This window comes from Saimiri boliviensis, chromosome 5 (genome assembly GCF_048565385.1).
Source record: "Saimiri boliviensis isolate mSaiBol1 chromosome 5, mSaiBol1.pri, whole genome shotgun sequence".
In the NCBI taxonomy this organism is placed as follows: Eukaryota; Metazoa; Chordata; class Mammalia; order Primates; family Cebidae; genus Saimiri; species Saimiri boliviensis.
Genome location: NC_133453.1, coordinates 111,333,751 through 111,341,455, shown reverse-complemented (window position 1 = coordinate 111,341,455; position 7,705 = coordinate 111,333,751). Strand labels below are relative to the sequence as shown.

Sequence of the window (7,705 nt, the reverse complement as noted above, 5' to 3'; positions counted from 1 at the left end):
CTGCTGAATACTGAGCAGGAGCTGTGTCATCCTCACTCAGAACAAATATGCACAGGGTTCCCTGTGATGGTACCTCTGGAGCTGGGCCATGACCATTCTGGAAGTGTGTCACTGGAAGACACAACCTAATGGTCACACTAGAAGAGGCCTTTCTTCCAAGCAAGGGAGGACACAGAAGTTTAAAGACCTGTCTCCATGGTCCCAGAGACAGTGCAAGAGTAAGGTGAGCATTCTATCTTCCAGGGCCTTGCAACATCCAGGCTTTCGATGAAGCTGCATTGAGCAACCTCACAAGTCCAACAGTAAATAAATAATTTGTAAAATAACAGAAGTTTTAGAAATAAAACCAAATACATTAATTTAGGAAAAATGAAAACAAACATACTTTAGTTCAGCAAAAAGTAAATTTGTGAAATATGTAAATAAATATAACAATTACCATTTATCCATTTATTCAGTATATGCAATGTGTCAATCTCTCTCTCTTTCTATATATATAGATATATACATATATCTATATATACATATATATATATATAGTTATTAATCCTTTACTTGAACTACTGTTGGAGAATATATAATATATATTTAAATATATATATTTATATATTATATATAGCAGTTTAATTGGAGGACCAAAAACATATATATTATATATTACATATATAATATATACAGTAGTTCAAACGGAAGATTAATAACATTAATTTATTATTGAGGAAATAAAATTCTGAGTAATTATAGGTTTTATAGCTGGTATGTTCACAGTCAAAATGCAAATTCTTTTTTTTTCTTTAAATTCAATGCCCTTAGTCTCTCCTCTAGACTCTGCTGCTTTGTTATAGCATGACTAACTCACGTCTGGCATCCAGGATGACCTCAGTAACTGTTTGCTGATTTGCTGACTGGTAATTTTTCTATAAAGGTAATGCACATTTAGCATCCAGCCAATGACAAAAGTAATACGATGGCAACCCAAACATCATAGACACTGCATTCAAAGGGACAGGATAGATTAGCAAGAGAAGCTCTTGTTCATGTGGAGTTCATTTTGTTTGAACAGAATATGGGTGATTATTGGATTAAAACAAAACAAAACAAAACATACAACAAAAAACCTTCAAGCTCCCACCTAAAATGTCTAAAATGTAAGTAAAGTGAGCAGGTGATTACCCATGTTCCACAGTTGAGCATTAACAGAAGAGAGAATTACCCAACTTACTTTGGGTAAGTGGTGGGGTACATTTTACCTGGGTTAAAAGGATGGGGTTGGGTTAAAAGATTAGAGTCTCTCCTAAGAAAGAGAGGGTTAAAGGTCCCTCTTAAAAAAAAGGAAAAAAAATGCTTGACCAAGCTTGTTTATAGGCTACAGAATAAATGAAAGAGATGAGAGAAGGCTGCTACCCTGCATGTTGTCCTTATCAGGACAACCACTACAGAACTGAGTAGTAATTTTTTCCCTTCTAATGCCATAGGAAGGGGACAGACATCCTTCCACCAGCAGCAAGGGTGTCAGCTGCTGACGGGAGGGGGCATGACAAGGAGGCCCTCTCAGTAGGCTGGCCTCCGAGCTCCGTCTTTCCGTGACACAGCTGGCAGGATTTGGACAGGTATTTGCCATCTCTGGTTTGCAATTCTCTCATCTATATAAAAAAGGGGCTGTAGCTTCAAATTTCAGTGTTTTCTAGGCTTGAAATTCTTTTGTAGACGAGTACTCTTTGTCCTAGTGTCAGAGGCATTTAAACCAGAGTGATTCCGTTTTGAATAGGGACTGGGTAAAATAGGTCTTAGGCCTACTGGGCCACATTCCCAGTTAAGTTAGGCATTCTTAGTCACAGGATGACTAAGGAGGTTGGCACAAGATACAGGTCATACAAACCTTGCTGATCAACAGATTGGGGTGAAGAAGCCAGCCCAAACCGACCAAAACCAAGATGGTGATGAAAGTGACCTCTGGTGGTGGTCACTGCTCATTACACACTAATTATAATGTATTTGCCTGCCAAAAGACACTTCCACCAGCACCAAGACAGTTTACAAATGCCTCAGCAACATTAACCATGGAATATTATGCAGCCATCTAAAACGATGAGTTCGTGTCCTTTGTAGGGACATGGATGAACCTGGAAACCATCATTCTCAGCAAACTGACACAAGAACAGAAAATCAAACACCGCATGTTCTCACTCTTAGGCGGGTGTTGAACAACGAGAACACATGGACACAGGGAGGGGAGCATCACACACTGGGGTCCGTTGGGGGGAAATGGGGGAGGGATGGGGGTGGTGAGGTGGGAAGAGAGAGCATGGGGAGAAATGACAGATACAGGTGAGGGGAAGGAAGGCAGCAAACCACACTGCCATGTGTGTACCTATGCAACAATCTTGCATGTTCTTCACATGTACCCCAAAACCTAAAATGCAATTTAAAAAATAAATAATTCAATTATTAAAAAAAAAAAAAGAAAAAGAAAGTTATCCTATCCAGCCGAAGAGAGGGAGGAACCCTTAGTTCTGAGAATTGTCCACCCCTTTCCCAAAAAACTCATGAATAATCCACACCTTGTTTAGCATCTAATCAAGAAATAACTAAGAAAACATAGTCGAGCAGTCCAGGCCACTACTCTGCCTTTGGAGTAGACATTCTTTTATCCTTTTGTTTCTTTACTTTCTGATTAAACTAGCTTTTACTGTAATCTGTAGACTTGCCTTGAATTCTTTCTTGCATGGAATCCAAGAACCCTCTCTTGGGGTCTGGATTGGCACCGCTCCCCAGTAACATCTTCCTGGCAACCATGAAGGGACTGCACTGACCCCCAACACAAAGGACATAGAATGCAGCATCAATGGGCAGCCTTTGGGTAAGTGGTGGGATGCATTTCACCCAGGTAAAGGATGGGATTGGGCTAGAGGCCCAATTCAGGAGGACTATGGTCTCTCCTAAGACAAAGAGAGTGAAAGGCACCTCTTAATAAAAGGCAAGAACGCTTGGCCAAACTTGGGTTAGAGGCTCAAGTTAAGAAGGTTAGTGTCCCTCCTAAGATTTAGAGGGTGAGAGCCTGCTCTTCGTAAAGTCTATTTGGGTTAAAAATGGGTTCTGCACTATGGGATGTTAACCACTATTCTCTTTGGATTAATCTCCCTTGCTCTCTTTGCTGATGGCTGTGGGGACAGGATTAGGCATGCACATAATCATGGGACATGGGAGCTTTTTTTCTTCCTAGAGGGGGAGACTTCAGAGCTCATGAGACCGCTGGAAAAGTTTTCTTTGCCACTGACCAGCAGCTGCCTGAAGTTTTGATTCAGTGTTACTGCAATGGGTGTGTCTTTTTCTTGCCTCCCTGAGCTCTTTGCCTTCCTCATCCTACCACAAGCGATGCTTTTCTCTCTCTCTTTCTCTCACTTCCCTTTCCCATTATTTCTGTTCCTCCTCGGGGCTACCAGCTTGCCCAGAGTCTACACGTTGAAACTCCTGGTCAAAAGTCATTCTAACCCACTTTGAATGGATTAAAGATGGCAGGGCCCATCCTGGGGCACATTTGGGACTTGCCAGCTTGATATTGGCTGCTAAGTGAAGTGACTCATAGCTACGTTTTGTCAAATCACATGTATTTTTCTCTTGCCATAATGGAAAACGTTAACTTGGTTACCCCATGCAACCTCTTGCATGGTATCTTGCAAAATTGAGTCTTTTGCCTATGACTTCATGAAATAGAAAAAGGTAATTTTCCTTTGTAATGCGGTTTGGCCCCTGGGGCTATGGTGCAGCAAGCAGGGTCGGTAGGGCTGCTCAGGGCAAGGGAACCCAGAAACCTGAAATGTTGGCCAAAGGGTAAGAATTTCTTACCAGTCAGGCCTCTGACCTCTCTCTGTGCAACCTGGTTGAATTAATGGTAGAAATCACTGTTTATGTTCTCCCTAAAGTTTTACTAATAGGAAAAAGGATTGGTGAGGCTAGTCTTAAGCTATAGAGAATCTGGTACACTTTGTGCTATAAATGTGTCTTTCTGTATTGCTCTGTCATAAAGAGGAATATTTTAGGATAGAACGTGGGCTGAGGACTCCATATAAACTCACTCTTCAAATCAGCCTGACAAACTGGTCAGTTGCAAAGTTTGCTAAAGGTCCCTGAAAATGGAAAAAAAAAAAGATGAAGAATTCCTCTCATCTTGTTTTATTTCCTTGAGAGCTTGACTTTGTAACCATGTGGCAGTGCTTTCTCTTGGTCTCAGCCAGCCGGCGAACAGGAATTTTGGTAAGGCCATAGCTTTAAAAATCCTCGTGAGCCTTGGCAAGTTCAAATTGGCTGCTTTAGACTTCTGGGAACAGCACTGGAAACTAACAAGTTTCAGTAATAGCTGAACCTGTTCAAAATGTTAATAAAGGTTTTGTTGCCCGGTAGCATAAAAAAAAAAAAAAAAAAAAAAAAAGGCTTTGGTAGCTAAGGCTTTGTCTTTTCATAACGATGGCCTGGGTTCAGGGTTCAATTTTTAGCTTAGGAAATGAGTCCTTCCTGCTTTGATATCCATGTGACTTTTGCCTTGTGTTGATTATCTTCCCTTCCATGAACAACTTCTGATTTCCTTTCTTGAATTTTTCTTTCTCTGAGAACCTGGGAAGTTACATTTGGTAAACCACAAAAGCCAGAAATTTAGGTAATAAAAGAATTAAAAAGGTTCTTTTTTAAAGTGCTATGGTTATAAGTCAGTTTAATTAAAAAGTAGGTATCTAAACTATGCATATATTTAGAAGAACTTTATGTTATTTTTTCTCTTCTTGAATCTCATTTTTCTAAAGGATAAAAATGTATTTTTTTTTTCTTTTCAGTTGACTGAATTGTTTTTCTCCATTCTGTCTGCCATTCTTGATGCACTCATGAGAGGATATAAGAGAATTTCTAACAGTTCGGTACTCCTGGGGAAAAACAGAGGAAGCGCCACAGACCCTGTTTTGGGAAAAGCCTTTGTTTTCCTCATGAAACCCCAGGACTTAAAAGTAGATAAATCCCTCTTAAAATCTAAGGCTCTGTTGCATTTTGCATTACGTTCCATTTTGCATTATCTGACATTTTTGACTATTGAGAGAATATCAGAAATGACTCTGAATTATGAAAGAGCTTTGGTGTGTAATGACTAGCTGGAAAATATACTTTTAGGAATGTCTAATGGCAGTTATGGGAGGAAACTCTTCTCTTTGCACGTTTGGGACAGAGGAGCCATGTCCTCGGCCACCCAGAAAGTATGGAAATGTGCCCAACGCCCACTGAGAGACAAGATTTCTACAGGAGACGGGCTGATTTTCTTTGGGGGGAATGAAGGATCTGCTATAAAAATGGGGCCTTAATTTTGGGGGATTTGCCTTCAACTGGTGCCTGCTTATTCAGCCGTAGAAACTGCATGCCTTAAAGAGAAACTTGAAACTGGCAGCTGAAAAACCTTCAAGGATTGGATCCTCTTCTGCCACGTATTTATATGTGTTGTACGTGTGATATGAAAGTGCGTTGATTAATTGGCTTAAAAATCATAGGCACTTAAATCCAATGTATTGTCAGAAAAATAAAAACTGTAATGCCTTTTAGTTCACTTAACTTTAGGAAGCTTTGGGAAACAAAGACATTTTTAAAGATTATTGATTGTGTTCACCTTGGTAGCATATATATTAAAATTAGAATGATACAGAGAAGATTACCATGGCGCCTGCAAAAGGATGGCATGTAAATTCATAAGACATTCCATATTTTTTAGAGAGATATCTGATCTCACTGGTAATCAGAGTAATATAAACTTAAAATGATGTTTTTCTCCTCATTAAACTGGCAAAAATCTAATAAATTGTTAATATTTATTATTCGTTAAGATGTGGAAAAATAAGCACTTTCAACTACTGCTGATATAAAAGGCAATTTGACAATATCAACATTTAAAATATGAATGTCACCTAAAATGCAATAAAAAATAAAATAAAATATGAATATCAACAATTCCACTTCTAGGAACCTGTCTCAAAATCTTCACATAATATATCCAGGCAACATTTCTAACATTTCGAAAGTAGATGTGGATTAGCATAATTCCCAGCATAAATGTAGAATTAGCCTATTTTGTAGAAGTAGAGCATAACTTTAATAATACTCCCTTAGGATTCTGAGAGAAAGCTGTTAGATTCAGACTAAAAAGTATTAAAGTGTTATTAACTTATTACAGATAGGTACAGTACAGAGGTACTATATAAAGTACTTTACAGGAACAAATTTATTTAATCTTCATAATAATTTGGTGAGGAAATTGAGGCAAGGAAAAGTTAGAACAAAGGTAAATTGGTAAGTGGATAAGTTGATGTTCATTCTTAACATTGGGGTTCACTGTGAGACAGGCATTCAGCAGGACTTGTTTCTCAAGACACAGGTCACAGAAACCCCACTGATAAAACAGGATGTGGTAAAGAAGCCAGCTGAACCCAGCCACCATCAAGAAGACAACACTCATTATAATTCACCAGCACCATGACAATTTACAGATGCCATGGAAACTCCTGGAAATTCCCAGTATGGTCCAAAAAGAGAAGAAATTCTAAGTTCCAGGAATTCCCAGCCCCACTCCTCGATTATTCCTGAATAATTTACCCCTTGTTTAGCATTTAATCAAGAAATAACCATTAAAATATCCAAGCAGCAGGCTTTCATTTAAAAAAATTAAAATTAAAGGTTATTGGTAAAATAAAAATGTCTTCAAAAATTAGACATTTAGTCCAAATTTTACAGATCAGATATTAGGTTTGCTAAATGATTTAAGATTATAAATTGCTTCTTTGACTTTTGAAAATTGTTCAACTTACCTGCTTTGGACCTATTCGAGTCTAGGTAAGTCCTAGGGACATGTGGAGCTAGCCATGCCTCCTGGATGTGCTGGAATGAGTCAAACTTTATCTGGACTTCTGTCTGATGCCCTAGGCTCCATACCTGGTACATAATCAGAATCACTTACTTACCAGGTTTTTCATCAAAGTAAAAGTTTCTACGTTAATCGTGTAACATGTACTTGAGACTACTGGAAGAAGTTTTACATGCAATGTATGTAAGGAAAGTAAAATGTGTTTTGGGGGAAAGATTATAAGAATTCATGAGGATGTAGATTATTTTTTTTGGTCTAGTTTAGAGGGTGGATTAGTCTGTTCTCACACTGCTATAAAGAACTGCCCAGGACTGGGTAATTTATAAAGGAAAGAAGTTTAATTGACTCATGCTTCTGCAGGACTGAGGAGTCCTCAGGAAACTTAAAATTATGGTTGAAAAGGAAGCAAACATGTCTGTCTTCACATGGTGGCAGGAGAGAGAAGTGCATAGCAAGAATGGGAAAAGCCCCTTATAAAACCATCAGAACTCATGATGAAAACAGCATGGGGACACCACCCTCATGATCTTCCACCAGGTTTCTCCTAATTACAATTCAAGATGAGATTTTGGGTGGGGCACAGCCAAACCATGTCAGAGGGTTAAAGGATTCTTCTAAGTTGAATTGGGTATAGCTGAAAGTTTGAGTAAGCTATGGTAGCTTTGAAAAAAACTGATCTTGTAAAAGAAATTACGTGTGTGAACATATTGGCTAGTTAAAGGGATATTATTCAGTTTTTTCATAAACTGGACATTGGAATAAAAGCACAACTGAGTTGTCTTATAGCACTAATCTTCGCTTTAACAAAAATTTGTA

At 38.6% G+C, this 7,705-nt stretch overlaps 1 non-coding gene across 1 annotated transcript; it reads left to right on the top strand.

The window, feature by feature from the left end:
* Positions 1-5,633: 5,633 nt before the first annotated feature.
* LOC120368279 (U6 spliceosomal RNA) lies at positions 5,634-5,740 on the top strand. The gene has a single exon (XR_005582465.1). It is a non-coding gene; the product is annotated as a U6 spliceosomal RNA (small nuclear RNA).
* Positions 5,741-7,705: the final 1,965 nt, after the last annotated feature.